General features: G+C 45.7%; 1 pseudogene; it reads right to left on the reverse strand.

The window, feature by feature from the left end:
* The window catches only part of LOC128374567 (glutamate receptor ionotropic, kainate 5-like), a 104,521-nt pseudogene extending 92,602 nt beyond the window's left edge, over positions 1–11,919 (reverse strand).
* Positions 11,920–17,946: the final 6,027 nt, after the last annotated feature.

A 17,946-nucleotide genomic window follows, 5' to 3' on the forward strand; every position in this document is an offset into this window, starting at 1 on the left:
CAGGAAGGAAAGAAGGAAGGAAAGGAATGAGTAAGGAGGGAGTGAGGGAGGAAAGAGGAAGAGAAGGAGGAAGGAAGGAAAGGACTAAGGAGGAAAAGAGGAAGGAAGGAAGGAAGGAAGGAAGGAAGGAAGGAAGGAAATGAGTAAGGAGGAAGGAAGGGAGGAAAGGGGCAGAAAGGAAGGGAAGGAGGAAAGGAGCAAGGAAGGAATGGAGCAAAGGAGGAAGGAAGGGAGGAAAGGAGCAAGGAGGAAGGGAGAGAGGAATGGAGCAAGGGAAGGACGGAAGGAAGGAAGGAAGGGAGGGAGGAAAGGAGCAAAGAAGGAAGGATTAAAGAGGAAAAGAAAGTTTCCTCCAATAAATGAACCAAAAAAACGATTTCATTCTGATTTCTTTCCCCCCAAAAATGAGACGAGGAAGGAAGGAAGGATGGAAGGAGGAGCGAGCAAGGAAAGAGGAGAGGAGGGGAAGAAGGAAGGAAGGAAAGGAGTAAGGAGGGAGTGAGGAGGGAAAGAGGAAGGGAAGGAAGGAAAGGAGTAAGGACGAAAAGAGGAAGTGAAAAGTGAGACGTTTGCCTTTCTTTAACATAATGTGACATTTCCACCTGCAGACCTCCCAGTCGCCCCGCGGTGACAAACCTCCACTTAAGGAAGGCAGGAAGGAAGGAGTGAGGGAGGGAAGAGGAAGGGAAGGAGGAAGGGAAGGAGGGAAGGCAGGAAGGAAGGAGGGAATGAGGGAGGAGGGAGTGAGGGAAGGAGGAAGGAAGGAAAGGACTAAGGAGGAAAAGTGGAAGGAAGTAAGGAAGTAAGGAGGGAAGGAAGGGAGGAAGGAAGGGAAGGAGGGAAGGAAAGGAGTAAGGAGGGAGTGAGGGAGGGAGGGAGGAAGGAAGGAAAGGAGTAAGGAGGGAGGAAGGAAGCAAAGGAGTAAGGAGGGAGGGAGGGAGAAAAGGAGGAAGGAAGGAAGGAAGGAAAGGAGAAAGGACAAAAGACGAAGGAATTTAGGAGAGAAGGGAGGAAGGAAGGAAGGAAAGGAAAGGACATTTCCACCTGCAGACCTCCCCGACGCCCCGCGGTGACAAACCTCCACTTAAAGGCTCTTATTTAATGATGAACAGAAGCTAACCACTGGTGGCGGCGGCGGCTGGAATAATTCATGGAGGTTTTTAGCTGCGGCTGAAGGACACTGATGCTAAATGCTAAATAGTTAAAATCCCTCAATTCAATATTTATGGAGCACGACTCGACTTTTATAATCTGGCCCGAGGAGAAGGTATCTGCATGCTGATGTCACTTAAAGATTTATTTATTTAACACTGTAAGTCTGTAAGGGAGTGAGGGAGGAAAGAGGAAGGGAAGGAGGGAAGGAGGAAGGAAGGAAGGAAGGAAGGAAGGAAATGAGTAAGGAGGGAGTGAGTAATTTCTTCTCCTTCTTTTAAAGTCAAGGAAGGACAGAAGGAAGGAAAGGAGGAAGGAAGGAAGGAGGGAAGGAAGGGAGAAGGAAGGAAGGAAGAAAAGGAGGAAGGAGGGAGGAAGGAAGGAAAGGAGTAAGGACGAAAAGAGTAAGGAAGGAAAGAAAGGAGTAAGGAGGGAGGGAGGGAGGGAGGAAGGAAGGAAGGAAAGGAGTGAGGAGGGAGGAAGGGAGGAAAGGATTAAGGAGGAAAAGAGGAAAGGAAGTAAGGAGGGAAGGAAGGGAGGAAGGATGGAGCACGACTGGACTTTTATAATCTGGCCCGAGGAGAAGGTATCTGCATGCTGATGTCACTTAAAGATTTATTTCATGCTCGCCTGATTTTTAACACTGTAAGTCTGTAAGGGAGTGAGGGAGGAAAGGAGGAAGGGAAGGAGGGAGGGAGGAAGGAAGGAAGGAAGGAAGGGAGGAAGGATGGAGCACGACTCGACTTTTTAATCTGGCCCAAGGAGAAGGTATCTGCATGCTGATGTCACTTAAAGATTTATTTCATGCTCGCCTGATTTTTAACACTGTAAGTCTGTAAGGGAGTGAGGGAGGAAAGGAGGAAGGGAAGGAGGGAGGGAGGAAGGAAGGAAGGAAGGAAGGGAGGAAGGATGGAGCACGACTCGACTTTTTAATCTGGCCCAAGGAGAAGGTATCTGCATGTCTGTAGGGGAGTGAGGGAGGAAAGAGGAAAGGAAGGAGGAAGGAAGGAAAGGATTAAGGAGGAAAAGAGGAAGGAAGTAAGGAGGGAAGGAAGGAAGGAAATGAGTAAGGAGGAAGGAAGAGAGGAAAGAGGATGGGAAGGAGGAAGGGAAGGAAGGAAGGCAGGGAAGGAAGGAAGGAAATGAGTAAGGAGGAAGGAAGGCAGGAAGGAGGAAGGGAATGAGTAAGGAGGAAGGAAGGCAGGAAGGAGGAAGGGAATGACGGAGGAAAGAGGAAGGGAAGGAGGAAGGAAGGAAAGGAGTAAGGAAGGAGGAAGGAAGGAAGGAAATGAGTAAGGAGGGAGGGAGGGAGGAAAGGAAAGAAAGGAGTAAGGAGGGAGGAAAGGAGGAAGGAAGGAAGGATGGAAGGAGGAGCGAGCTTCAGCTGACATTTATCCACATATACTTTGATTAGCCTGATAAATGTGACTGACTCCTGTTCCTCTGAGCGCTAACAGGCAGTTTGACTCAGGTCTATCGACCCGTGAGTTGCCGTGGCAACGCGGTCGGAGACCCGAAACTCGTGAACACAAACTTCCCTGATTGCAGTCGTTGTCCTCGAGTCAAGGAAGGAAGGAAGGAAAGGGGGAAGGGAGGAAAGGAGGGAAGGAAGGGAGGAAAGACGGAAGGAGGGAGGGAGGGAGGAAGGAAGGAAAGGAGTAAGGACAAAAGAGGAAGGAATTTAGGAGAGAAGGGAGGAAGGAAGGACGGAAAGGAGTAAGGACAAAAAGAGGAAGTAAGGAAAGAAAGGAGTAAGGAGGGATGGAGGGAGGAAGGAAGGAAGGAAAGGAGTAAGGACAAAAGAGGAAGGAATTTAGGAGAGAAGGGAGGAAGGAAGGACGGAAAGGAGTAAGGACAAAATGAGGAAGGAAGGAAAGAAAGGAGTAAGGAGGGAGGGAGGGAGGGAGGGAGGAAGGAAAGGAGTAAACGCTAACAGGCAGTTTGACTCAGACCTATCGACCCGTGAGTTGCCGTGGCGACGCGGTCGGAGAGCCGAGACTCGTGAACACAAACTTCTCTGATTGCAGTCGTCGTCTTTAACGTCTTCTGGGTCGTATCTCAGCGGGGATCTGCTCATTAAGACGGTTTGTGATTGACAATTAAAGCTGAGTCGCTCTCTTGTGTTGTGAAGTGTTTTGTGTGCTCATGTGAAGTGCTGCCTTTAATTGGGGAGTGGGTGAGGGGGGGGGGCTCGGGGGTGGGGGGGGTGGGGGGGGTGGGGGGGGGTGGGCTGTTTCCATGGTAATAAAAACACTTGAATTGTCTGAGGACACTTTTTAAACAGATGATCAAGTAGTTGTTTCTTTAGAGACGAGATGGTAGTTTGTGTATTTGTTACTAACTAAAGGAAGGAAGGAAAGATGGAGGAAAGAAGTAAGAAAGGAAGGTAGGAGGGAGGGAGGGAGGAAAGAAGGTAGGAGGGAGGGAGGGAGGAAGGAAAGAAGGACATAGGAAAGAAGGAAGGAAGGGAGGAAGGTAGGAGGGAGGGAGGAAAGAAGGAGAGAAGAAGAAAGAGAGGAAGGTAGGAGGGAGGAAGGACAGAAGGAAGGAAGAAAGGGAAAAGAAGGAAAGAAAGAGAGATGGAGAGAGGAAGCACAGATGGAAGGAAGGAAGGAAGGAAGGGGGATGGAGGAAGGAAAGAAGGAAGGGGGATGGAGGAAGGAAAGAAGGAACAGTCAAAACAGACAGGGTCAATTTGACCCGGGAGGACGACAGGAAGATTAAAGGTGTTAATCTATAAACTCAGGCTCTCTAATAAAATGTGCTGGTGGAAACACGTTCTGCTACCTCTGGTTTACTAGATTCTCCAGAAATGCAGAGTATGCATCAAGAGCTGACTATTCACACTCACATTACCCAAGATGCAACGCTACTACTCACACTCACATTACCCAAGATGCAACGCTACTACTCACACTCACATTACCCAAGATGCAACGCTACTACTCACACTCACATTACCCAAGATGCAACGCTACTACTCACACTCACATTACCCAAGATGCAACGCTACAACTCACACTCACATTACCCAAGATGCAACGCTACCACTCACACTCACATTACCCAAGATGCAACGCTACCACTCACACTCACATTACCCAAGATGCAACGCTGCCACTCACACTCACATTACCCAAGATGCAACGCCGCTACTCACACTCACATTACCCAAGATGCAACGCTACCACTCACACTCACATTACCCAAGATGCAACGCCGCTACTCACACTCACATTACCCAAGATGCAACGCTACTACTCACACTCACATTACCCAAGATGCAACGCTACTACTCACACTCACATTACCCAAGATGCAACGCTACTACTCACACTCACATTACCCAAGATGCAACGCCGCTACTCACACTCACATTACCCAAGATGCAACGCTACCACTCACACTCACATTACCCAAGATGCAACGCCGCTACTCACACTCACATTACCCAAGATGCAACGCTACTACTCACACTCACATTACCCAAGATGCAACGCTACTACTCACGCTCACATTACCCAAGATGCAACGCTACTACTCACGCTCACATTACCCAAGATGCAACGCTACCACTCACACTCACATTACCCAAGATGCAACGCCGCTACTCACACTCACATTACCCAAGATGCAACGCCGCTACTCACACTCACATTACCCAAGATGCAACGCCGCTACTCACACTCACATTACCCAAGATGCAACGCCACTACTCACACTCACATTACCCAAGATGCAACGCTACTACTCACACTCACATTACCCAAGATGCAACGCTACTACTCACACTCACATTACCCAAGATGCAACACAACTTCTGAAAAAAACAATGGTTTTAAGTTAGCTACAGCGAAAGTATGTTCACTTCCTGTTTTCAAAATAAAAGCACCAATTCTATCGTTATGGTTTTCTTAATAATAAAAGGCAACGGGTGTTTTTTTTAGTGTGTAGGATGGAAGTATGTAGTATGCGGTTTTCGAACGCAGCCATTATCTTATTAGTAAGACAAAATAAGCCACCTGGACAACAAATTATTTCTGTTGAGAGACATTTATATGAGAAGTTTCAAGCAAGCGGCCATAAATCAGCTTTTATACTCATTCTGTGACTTTTCAATTGAGACCACGGTTATGAACAGCAACATTTTCACCCAATAATAAGAGCACCTGCTAAAAGGTTAGGAATATATTTATATCTAGTTCTGTAAATCAAATGGCAGCTCCTCCATCATGGTGCTGAATTACCTTAAAGGGCCTTTCACAGCTGCTAAATGCTCCAAATGACTCCCATTCAAAAAGGAGGGAGGAAAGAGAGAAGGGGGGAGGAAGGGAGGAAAGAAGGCCAGAGGAAAGAAGGAAGGTAGAAGGGAGGGAGGGAGGGAGGGAGGGAGGGAGGGAGGGAAATGACTCCCATTCAAAAAGCTTCAGCTCCTCTCTGGAAACACAGAGTTGATCAATGTCCTCAATGAGTCATTCTGGTCTTAAACTCTAAATTCAGACCCTCTACTAAGTGTGCAGGTGGCGATTTAGGAAATGATTGCTCCATTAATAAAATCTGAACATTTACAGTAGCTCCGGGACTCACACTGAGGTCGGGCTACTGTCGCAATATTTCACTAAATTTAATGTTATTCCATTTCCTGCTCTGTTAGCGCGATTTCACAAAAGTAGGTAATGTTAGCAGCACTCAGAGTTCCTGGTAAGATAGTATTCCTTATCTGGAAGCTCCTGGCTCCAAACAGAAAAGATGGCACCAACCAGAAGCTGCAACTCTGGGCTTCAAACCTGCTCCGATGAAACCACGGACTGTATAAAAGAAATGGACGTAACATCCGTGACGTCACCCATTGGTTTGTGGACTGCTGCTCGGAAGCCAATAGTTTCTAATCTAGGCAGCGCCATCTTGAAAATTTCAGGTGCATGCTGGGAAAAATAAAAACACATATTCTACTTATATGGGCATGAGGCGGAGCGGGGAGGTTGCTATGGTTACGAGGGCTGGATCTGGAGGACATTGGTCAATCAACCTGTCAATCAGGACGTAGCCACGCCCCTAATGCATACCCTGCTTTATCGTCACATATAAAATCAGGGAGGCCAAAATGTCCCAAATGAACATCATACTGCATTGAAGAAGGCTTTAAACTAGCGATTGAGACCATAAACACATTTTGAAAACGTTTACTGAGGTTAGAAATCAAGTGAGAAGTTGGTGAATTCTCCATTGACTTGTATAGAGACGGTCGCCCCCTGGTGGACTTTTGATAGAATGCAGTTATAAGCATCAACCCTGATCATGTTTCAGTCCTGGTTGGTTTTGCGCCCCCTGTGGTCACTGCTGGTAACTGCAGGTGTGATCACAGTGCAGCCAAATAATCTATAATGTGAATTTGAATCTGGGCAGTGATGTTGGACTCCACCGCTGACAATGAAAACTACCATAGATATAAAATAAAATGTAAATTACTGAATATTTTGATAATTTATTATATTTTTAAGAAAATAGGCCAAATATTCAAAGTTTCTAGCATCTTAAATGTTACGATGGCTCCTCCAACATGAGACTGAAGTACCTTAAAGGGCCACTTAACCCTCCTGTTGTCCTCGAGTCAAGGAAGGGAGGAAGGATGGATGGATGGAAGGAAGGAAGGAAGCAAGGAAGGGAGGAAGGAAAGAATTTGTCAAACGAGCAATTTGAAGACATTAACAAGCATTTTTCACTATTTTCTATATTTGCAGATGTTTTGTTTAAATGTGTTTTTACTGTTTTCTTGTTTTACTGTTTCCTCCCTTCCTCCTTCCTTCCTTCCTTCCTTCCTTCCTTCCTTTCTCGAGGACAACAGGAGGGTTAAAAATATGAGTAGTGCAGTTTTCTTGTACGTTGTTTGAAACACTGTGTTGCTGCTATCTTAGCCCGGACCCCTCGAAGAATAGACCCCTGTAATCTCAGTGGGATTAATCCGATTAAACAAAGCTTTAAGTCAAAAATCGATGTTGAGAATAGTCGTTAGTCACAGCTCTAGACACCTGCTCCCTAACACAGTCTCACAGTAAACTGGACAGATGGATATAAAGACCCTCAGCAGGAAGTACACTCTGAAAGCCGGAGCCGGATTTAAGCGGCCGAGCAGAAACTCTGGGTGAAGTTTTGGTTATCTGCCACGACGGCTGTTAACCCTTAAACAGACAGGAGTGGAAAATTAGATGTAAAAAATCCTTATGAGTTATGTAATTTGCACCTAAAGTAAGGAAGGAAGGAAGGAAAGCAGGGAAGAAGGAAGGAAAGGAGGAAGGAAGGGAAGCAAGGGAGGAAGAAGGAAGGAAGGGAAGCAAGGGAGGAAGAAGGATGGAAAGAAGGAAGGGAGGGAGGGAGGGAGGGAGGGAGGGAGGGAGGAAGGGAGAAGGAAGGAAAGGAGGGAGGGAGGGAGGAAGGGAGAAGGAAGGAAAGGAGGAAGGGAGAGTCCCTCCAGACTCTGGCTGTGTGTGTTGGCTTCCTCCCTCCCTCCTTCCTTCCTCCCTCCCTCCCTTCGTCCCTCCCTCCTACTTTCCTTCCCTCCTTCCTTCCTCCCTCCAGACTCTGGCTGTGTGTGTTGGAGTGTGTCCTCCTTTCCTTCCCTCCTTCCTTCCTCCCTCCAGACTCTGGCTGTGTGTGTTGGAGTGTGTCCTCCTTTCCTTCCCTCCTTCCTTCCTCCCTCCAGACTCTGGCTGTGTGTGTTGGAGTGTGTCCTCCTTTCCTTCCCTCCTTCCTTCCTCCCTCCAGACTCTGGCTGTGTGTGTTGGAGTGTGTCCTCCTTTCCTTCCCTCCTTCCTTCCTCCCTCCAGACTCTGGCTGTGTGTGTTGGAGTGTGTCCTCCTTTCCTTCCCTCCTTCCTTCCTCCCTCCAGACTCTGGCTGTGTGTGTTGGAGTGTGTCCTCCTTTCCTTCCCTCCTTCCTTCCTCCCTCCAGACTCTGGCTGTGTGTGTTGGAGTGTGTCCTCCTTTCCTTCCCTCCTTCCTTCCTCCCTCCAGACTCTGGCTGTGTGTGTTGGAGTGTGTCCTCCTTTCCTTCCCTCCTTCCTTCCTCCCTCCCTCCTTCCTCCCTCCCTCCAGACTCTGGCTGTGTGTGTTGGAGTGGAACTAAATGAGATTTCCCGCCACCTGAAGAGGCAGAAGTAATAAAAAGGAAATGTGGCACACCTGAACACAGACGAATCCTCATTTCTGTCTGAATTTAAGCAAACAGACTGATGATTGTTGGAAGAGGAATGTTTCACTGTGAGCTTCATTTTCTCTTTTTGTGGAGACTTGTGAGTTTATGTGACAGCTAAGATGCCGACTAAAGTGTTTCTACTCTACACGTCTGTTACACCGGAGAAATGCAAGGGCACAAAGATATAGAAAACTTGTATCTGGAAAATATATAATATAATATAATATAATATAATATAATATAATATAATATAATATAATATAATATAATATAATATAATATGATTAAATACTCACTTAACCTTCGTTAAGTCCTCCCGGGTCAAATTGACCCTGTCTGTTTTGACTGTTCCTCCATTCCTCCCTTCCTTCCTCCTTTCCTTCCTTCCTTCCTCCCTCCTTCTTTCCTTCCCTCCTCCCTCCCTCCCTCCTTCTTTCCTTCCCTCCTTGCTTGCTTCCTTCCTCCCTCCCTCCTTCTTTCCTTCCCTCCTTCCTCTTTTCCTTTCTCCTTCCGTCCATCCTATCCTTCTTTCCTTCCCTTTCCTTTCCTCCCTCCCTTCCTTCCTTCTTTCCTGGTTTCATCTCTGCAACAGACTGCAGCTGAAACGGAGCCAGCTGGCCGACGCCGACATGTTTGAACGTTAGAAATGTTAATGAATGTGTTAATTCCTTCCTTCCTTCCTTCCTTCCGTCCTTCCTTCTTTTTTTCCTTCCTTTCCTCCTTCCTCCCTCCTTCTTTCCTTCCCTCCTTCCTCTTTTCCTTCCTCCTTCCGTCCACCCTTCCTCCCTTCTTTCCTTTCCTTTCCTTTCCTCCCTCCCTTCCTTCCCTCTTTCAGCTGGTTTTTCATCTCTGCAACAGACTGCAGCTGAAACGGAGCCAGCTGGCCGACGCCGACATGTTTGAACGTTAGAAATGTTAATGAATGTGTTTTGTTCTACTAAATAAATAAATGTAATGAGCACTAAAATTAACCTGCGAAACACAAAAGGGGGAGAAAAAAAATATGAGGAATGAATACAAAGTGATGCAAACTGAATAATAGGAAATATTGTCCTGATGGTGAGTTTGAACTGCATCGTGAATCTGGAGCTTCTTTTTTTTATTTTTTTATTTCCTGCTTGCACCTGAACTTCAGTCGTCCTCCTACGTGACTTCACCTCTGAGCGGGAACATGTGACTTTTTGTTATTTTCACTTATCCAACAGGAAAGAAGCATGTGTGAAGCAGTCAGCTGTTATTAATGGAAAGAGGAAAAGGTGAGCCATTACACATCACCCGGTTGCCATGGCAGCCTGTATTTAAGTGCCTGCCGGTTTGTGGAGGAGCGACAGGGATTTGGGCTGCGGGGGAGGGGGGGGGGGGGGGGGTGAGGGGGGGTGGGGGGGGGGGTGTTGGGGCTGTGAGATGAACAGGAAATCTCCTTTATCAGTTGCGAGGGGGGAGCTGAACCTTTAATTCCAACATCTTTCATTGGAGTTAATCTTCCTCTGCGGGACGCGACGAGGACGGGGAAGCAAAGAGGAGCTCGGGCCTCGCCGGGAATCATGAAGGAGACGCTCCCTGATCCAGTTCCTACTGAGTTTATTTGCTCTTACAAATGATCTGACGACAGATGGAAACAAAACGAGGAGGAAGAAGAAGAAGAAGAAGAAGAAGAAGAAGAAGAAGAAGAAGAAGAAGGAGGAGGAGGAGGAGGAGAAATGGGAACGCTGAGCTAGTGAGAGGAGCAGCGGAGACAAAGCTGAAGCCTCGAGGGGCTCGTAAAAAGACAAACAAAGCAAAGAGAGATAGTGTGAGAGAGGAATCAAGATGGCAAACAAGACAGCGGAGGGAAGTGAGAGGAGACACAAACCCGACAAGGAAACACCGGGAGAGAGTTAAAGAAAAAAAAAAAACTGGCAAAAGACGGAGGAGTGATGAGAGAGAGAGGGAGCTGTGTCAGAAGCAGAGGTGATACAGAGAGAGGTTTTATTTTATCTGCTAACAGCTGAGAGGAGACAGAGTATGTGTGTTTGCGTTTCTTTTTTAGGGATTCAGGGTAAATAACGACACTTTTAACAAGGAGCGAGTTTCACTGAGCTTCAGATAAAATGGTTTCAGATCGTCTTACACAGGGGTGTCAAACTCATTTTCATTCAAGGGTCACATACAGACCAATTTGATCTCATGTGGGCCGAATCATTAAAAAGATGGAAGGAAGGAAGGAAGGACAGACAAAAGGAAGGAAGGAAGAAAGGAAGGAAATAAGAAGGGAAGGAAAGAAAGATAGGCAAAAGGAAAGAGGGAAGAAAGGTAGGAAAGACAAATGGAAGGATGGAAAGAAGTGAGGAAGGACAGAAGGAAGGATGGAAGGAAGTGAGGAAGGACAGATGGAAGGAAAGACGGAAGGACGAAAGAGAGGAAGGACAGATGGAAGAAAGAAAGGACAGATGAAAGGAAGGAAGGACAGATGGAAGGAAAATAGGAAGGTAGGAAGGAAAGATGGAAGGAAGGAAAAGAACACAGGAAGGAAAGTGGGCCACATTGGACCCCTAGGCGGGCCAGTTCTGGCCCGTGGGCCGCATGTTTGACACCCCTGGACTAACAGCATCTGAAGCGGCTCCACTCACAGCTTTCAGACTTCAGGAGGCTCCGTCTGACTGCTTCTGTCACTTTTCATGTGAGAAACTGAGCTCAAGAGCAACAAGTAGTGTTAGAGGACGCTAAGAAAGTAAAATACACCAGCAGAGCTTTAAGGTCAACACAACCAGACTGAGAAACTCCACTCTGCATACAGCAGTCAGACTGTTCAATCAATCAGAGTCTTTAAACATTTGAAGATGTTTAAATCGGAGTCGGAGCTCCACTCACTGTTTTAACAGTGTTGTAACATTATGTAAACCAGGCATGTCCAAACTATTCCACAAAGGGCCATGTGGCTGCAGGTTTTAGTTCCAACCAATGAAGAGCACACCATTTGACCAATCAGCTGTCTGAAGACTGAGATCAGCTGATTAAATGAGTCAAGTCTGGTGTGCTCCTGCTTGGTTGGAATGAAAACCTGCAGCCACATGGCCCTTTGTGGAATAGTTTGGACATGCCTGATGTAAACAATCTGGTTTTATATTTTCAGTTTCCTCTAGTGCAAGCATGAATTAATCAAATCAAATCAAATCAAATCAAATCAAATCAAATCACAAGAAGCCTGAAGTCTCGTTTCAAGTCCCAAATCATGAGCAGAAAGTCTCAACGTCAAGAGAAACAAGACATTGGTCAACAAGTCCTGAGTCAAGACCAATGAGTCCTGATCAATTCCCAAATTACAGCGTCCATTAACATCAATGTCAAGTGGAAATGGTCGCCTTAGTAACATCTGACCAATATTCTGAAATGATACAGCGCCCTCGAGGGACCAGTATCTAATAAATGACAACCAGAACCCAGACAGTCCAGGAACTTCCCGGTAACATCACATAGCAGCTACTCACCCATCCGGACGGCAGAGAGTGTGTTGGCCTGGCAGAAGGAGAGCGGTGCCATGGTCAGCAGCAGGACGGCGACGTTAATCGACAGCAGCAGTGCTGGCAGAGCCGGCATCTTCCACTGCTCCTCATGGAGAATGGTCTGCTGGCTGCCTGTACCGCCACCTGCAGGACACAAACAGTCATTACACTTCAAAAAATCACATCGTATCATAGTGGACAGAATCAGATCGTATGTAGAAATGTTCCTCATGTCATATCACACTCTGGCTGGGTTTGAAACCGCATACTACATACTTCTATATTACATACTTCTATACTACACACTAAAGGACCAGATAGTAAGCAGACCGTTTACACTGTAATAAACTACACGATTACCCACAATGCATTTGGTTCCTACCCGAGCTGAAATCATCAGACTGAAGCTGATTTCATTTTAGCTCTAACTCTGTAAATAAACCACTTTATCCACATTTCTAACCTTTTTAGGAAGAAAGTAAAGTATCCCTTTAGATCCACAATGTGACGCTAATTTGTCCAAATAACACCTGTTTACAGTCACTTCCTGTCATTTTCACAATAAAACACCTGTTTAAAGTTTTGTTCCTGACAATTCAAAGCCACTCAAGTTAGCCGTAGCGAGTAACGCGCTTCCGGTCATTTTCACAAAATAAAACACCCGTTGCCTTTTTATTATTAAGAAAACCATAACGATAGAATTGGTACTTTTATTTTGAAAACAGGAAGCGATACCCTACATACCCTCGCTGTAGCTAACTTGAAACCACCATTTTTTTTACAGAAGTTGCGTTGCATCTTGGGTAATGTGAGTGTGAGTAGTAGCGTTGCATCTTGGGTAATGTGAGTGTGAGTAGTAGCGTTGCATCTTGGGTAATGTGAGTGTGAGTAGTAGCGTTGCATCTTGGGTAATGTGAGAGTGAGTAGTAGCGTTGCATCTTGGGTAATGTGAGAGTGAGTAGCAGTGTTGCATCTTGGGTAATGTGAGTGTGAGTAGTAGCGTTGCATCTTGGGTAATGTGAGAGTGAGTAGCAGTGTTGCATCTTGGGTAATGTGAGTGTGAGTAGTAGCGTTGCATCTTGGGTAATGTGAGTGTGAGTAGTAGCGTTGCATCTTGGGTAATGTGAGTGTGAGTAGTAGCGTTGCATCTTGGGTAATGTGAGTGTGAGTAGTAGCGTTGCATCTTGGGTAATGTGAGTGTGAGTAGTCAGCTCTTGATGCATACTCTGCATTTCTGGAGAATCTAGTAAACCATCCAGGAACTTCTCACATACTCTAAATCACTACACAGTTAAGGAAGGGAGGAAGGATGGAAGGAAAGGAGGGAGGAAGTAAGGGAGGAAAGGAAAGGAAAGGAAAGAAGGAAGGGAGGAAGGAAAAGAAGGAAGGAAAGGGGAGGGGAGGAGGGAGGAAGGAAGGAGGGGAGTAATGTAAGGGGCAGGAAAGAAAGGAAGGAATGAAAGAAGGATAGAAGGACAGAAGGAAGGAAGAAAGGGGGGTTAAGGAAGGCAAGAAGGGAGGAAGGAAGAAGGAAGAAAAGGAGGAAGAAAGGAGGGGAGTAATGTAAGGGGCAGGAAAGAAAGGAAGGAAGGAAAGAAAGGAGGAAGGAAGGAGGGGAAGAAGGTAAGGGGCAGGAAAGAAAGGAAGGCAGGAAGGAAGGAAGGAAGGAAGGAAGAAAAGGAGGGAGGGAGGAAGGAAGGAAGGAAGGGACGAAAGAAGGAAGGAAGGAAGGAAAGAAAGAAGGAACAGTCAAAACATCTTCTCACATACTCTAAATCACTACACAGTTAAACACACTACCTACTTCAAATGACATCAGAGTTAGTAGAGTAGTAGGAAAGTGTGAGGTTTCCAACAGACCCTCTGAGTCCTGATTTAAACAGCTGAATTAAACTGCTGCCCCACATTAAACATATGAATCTCACTGCTGGTCATCAACACATGTTACATAAACACACAGCGTGGTATAAACTCTACTCTAATGCTTTTTATGAGCTCCTCAGCCGGCTATCATGTCATTTATTAGACAGGAACAGCAACATGATCATCCATGAAGGGTTGAAGTGAAATCCACATCCAGTAAATTAGATTTATTAGCACGTAAACTCTCCGATGATCCGTGCTGTCAGAAATAGACAACCAGGAATAAGACGGATGATATACAGATCTTAAAGAGTCACTTATATGTTTAAAAATGATCCATATTAAACCTGTTAAAGCTGAAAACTTAACCCTTTATAGGACACTCATTGAAAGGAAGGGAGGAAGGAAGGAAGGAAGGAAGGAAGGAAGGAAGGAAGGAAGGATGGAAGGAAGGAAGGAAGGAAGGAAGGAAGGAAGGAAGGAAGGAAGGAAGGAAGGATGGAGGAAAGAAAGAGAGAAGGAGGGAGGGAGGAAGGGAAGAAAGAAGGAAGGAAGGAAGGAAGGAAGGAAGGAAGGAAGACGAAAGGGGGATGGAGGAAGGAAAGGAGGAAGGGAGGAGAGAAGGAGGGAGGGAGGAAGGAAGGAAGGACGGAGGAAGGAAAGAAGGAAGGGAGGAGAGAAGGAGGGAGGGAGGAAGGACAGATGGAAGGAAAGAAAGGAAGGAAGGAAGGAAAGAAGGAAGGAAGGAAGGATATTTTGTGATATTTACAGAAGTTACCAAATATAATTATTTGCCCAATAAAGGGTTAAACCTAACTGTTCTTTTGTTCATTTATTTTACATTAACCCTTCTGTTGTCCTACCGGTAAAGGAAGGAAGGGAGGAGTGAGGGAGGGAGGGAGGAAGGAAAGAAGGAAGGAAGGAAAGGAGGGAGAGATGAAGGAATGAAGGGAGGCAGAAGGAAAGAAAGGAGGGAAGAAGGAAGGAAGGAAGGAAGGCTGGATGGAAAGAAGGAAAAAAGAAAGAAAGAGAGGAAGGAAGGACATAAGGATGGAAGGAAGAAATAGTGGGAGGAAGGAAAGAAGGAAGGCAGGAAGGAAGGAAGGACAGAAGGAAGGAAGGAAGAAATGGTGGGAGGAAGGAAAGAAGGAAGGCAGGAAGGAAGGAAGCAAAAGAAGACAGGATGGAAAGATGGAAGGAAGGAAGGAAGGAAGGAAGGAAGGAAAAAAGAAAGAAAGAGAGGAAGGAAGGACAGAAGGAAGGAAGGAAGAAATGGTAGGAGGAAGGAAAGAAGGAAGGCAGGAGGGAAGGAAGGAAAAAAGAAAGACAGGGAGGAAGGAAGGACAGAAGGAAGGAATGAATGAACGAAGGAACAAAGGAAGGAAAAAAGACAGACAGGGAAGAAGGAAGGAAAGGAGGTAGGAAGAGATGCAGGAATGAAGGGAGGCAGAAGGAAGGAAAGGAGGGAAGAAGGAAGGAAGGAAGGAAGGAAGGAACAGTCAAAAGAGACGGGGTCAATTTGACCCAGGAGGACGACATAAAGTTCTTCTGTTGGCTTCAGTAAAACATTTGAACCTGAACAAAACTTTGATTTCATTCTTCACATCGAGACAGAAAACTGGAAAATGCTGCAGTTGAAAAGCAGTTCAACATTTTCTGACCACTTATCTTCACTTACGTTATGTTTCATGTTCAGTGGACAAACTACACCAGTCAACAGTTTGACACACCAGAACAGTAAATGGTCTGTGTGTGCTTATAAAGTGTTTTCAAGTATTGTTTACCAATCAAATCACTTTTACACAACATGTCACATTCAGCCATTCACACACATTCATACACTGATGACAGGAGCTACCACACTCATCAGGAGGAAACTAACATTCACACACATTCACACCATAGACTGTATATAAGAAATGGACGTAACATCCGTGACGTCACCCATTGGTTTGTGGACTGCTGCTCGGAAGCCAATAGTTTCTAATCTAGGCAGCGCCATCTTGAAAATTTCAGGTGCATGCTGGGAAAAATAAAACACAGATTCTACTTATATGGTCATGAGGCGGGGCCATGGACGGAAGTATGGGCGGGACTAACGACGGAGCGGGAAGGCTGCGATTGGTTGCGAGGGCTGGATCTCGAGGACATTGGTCAATCAACCTGTCAATCAGGACGTAGCCACGCCCTAATGCATACCCTGCTTTATCATCACATATAAAATCAGGGAGGCCAAAATGTCCCAAATGAACATCATACTGCATTGAAGAAGGCTTTAAACTAGCGATTGAGACCATAAACACATTTTGAAAACGTTTACTGAGGTTAGAAATCAAGTGAGAAGTTGGTGAATTCTCCATTGACTTGTATAGAGACGGTCGCCCCCTGGTGGCCTTTTGATAGAATGCAGCTCTAAGTTACTTCCGCATTGGCTTCTTTTCAGAGGATAGGTACTCCCCGCCTGATTCACACACTGATGACAGGAGCTAACACACACAGCAGGAGGAAACTAACATTCACACACATTCACACACCGTATCCTGCCCAAAGACACATCAATATGAGGACTGAAGGAGCCGGGAATCGAACCTCCTGATTAGTGGACGACCCGCTCTACCTCCTAAAACACAGACGCCCCAAACAATAGAAGCGTTACTCCTCTTTCTTTTTATTCAGTCGAGAATCAGATTTGATTCTGAATCGATTCAAGAGTTTCTCAAAGATTCAGACCTGCAGCGATAAGTGGACGAGGTGTTAAAGAAATTAAGTTGAAACATAGAAGATGAAGATTTGACTCATTCTTGACAGCTGAAGATCAACTTATGATCGTGTTCAGAGAGAGAGACAGAGAGAGAGAGAGAGAGAGAGAGAGAGAGAAAGAGAGAGAGAGAGAGATAGAGACAGAGACAGAGAGAGAGAGAGAGCGAGAGAGAGAGAGAGAGAGAGAGAGAGATGAGAGAGAGACAGAGGGAGGGAGAGAGAGACAGAGAGAGACAGAGAGAGAGAGAGAGAGAGAGAGAGAGAGAGAGAGAGAGAGAGAGAGAGAGAGAATTCAGTTGAGATAATAAGAGAAAAGCAAAAGTAGAGAGAGCGAGACACAAAATGAGGAGGAGGGTAAAAGATGTGAGAGGAGACAGACAGAAACCAGACAGAGGACAGAGAGAGAGAGAGAGAGCGAGAGAGAAAAAAGGAGAAAGCTTGACAGAAAATATTAGAGAACAAAAAGTGTGAGAGATCAAGAGGCTATCACATGTTGCAGAGGGAAAGATTAAAATGGCCGAGCGAGCGAGCATGACGAAACCAGTCCAAATCTTCAAAGTAGATTAGAGCGACTGAAGCGAGATCTTTTTCATTAGCAGATGTGTGTGTGTCTTTCTCTCTGTGTGTGTGTGTGTGTGTGTGTGTGTTTTTGTTACCTCACTGGGACCTTTTCCAGTATAAACTTGTCTTGCATTGAAATTATGTTGGGACCAGTAGTCCTCATGGGGAAGTATGAGGACTACTGGTCCCAACATAATTTCCCTGGTTAAGGTTTGAATCTGACCGAAGTTAATGCTGTGTCCTCACAAAGATAGCTGTGCAAACCTGTGTGTGTGTGTGTGTGTGTGTGTGTGTGTGTGTGTGTGTGTGTGTGTGTGTGTGAACCTGTTTTTGTTACCCTTCTGGGACCGTTTTCATGATAAATTTGACCAGTAGTCGTCATGGGAACCAAACTTTGTCCTAATGCTGAAAAACGTCATTCTTGAGGTTGTGGTTAAGGTTTGGGTTTGAGTGTCCACAATGAATGCAAGTCAATGCAAGGTCCTCACAAAGATAGCTGTGCAAACTTGTGTGGGAACCTTTTCAGTATAAACGTGTATTGTCAGGACCAGTAGTCGTAACGGGGACCAAAATCGGCTAAGCCTACTTTCTGAGGCCCTGGTTAAGGTTTGGGTAATGCTATGTCCTCACAAAGATAGCTGTGCAAACCTGTGTGAGTGCTTGAACATGTTTTTGTTACATCATTGGGACCAAACTCGGCCCCAATGAGGCTAAACGTAATTTTGGAGGTTCTCATTAAGGTTTGGATCAGAAAGTCAATGCAAGGTCCTCACAATGATAGCCATGCAAACTTGTGTGTGTTCATGTGGTTTTGTTACCTCACTGGGACATTTTCCAGTATAAACTTGTCTTGTATTGTATTATGGAAACCAGTAGTCCTCATGGGGACCAAATGCGATCATAATGAGGCCAAATGTAATTGTGGAGGTTCTCGTTA

This window comes from Scomber japonicus, chromosome 15, assembly GCF_027409825.1.
Source record: "Scomber japonicus isolate fScoJap1 chromosome 15, fScoJap1.pri, whole genome shotgun sequence".
Lineage (NCBI taxonomy): Eukaryota > Metazoa > Chordata > Actinopteri > Scombriformes > Scombridae > Scomber > Scomber japonicus.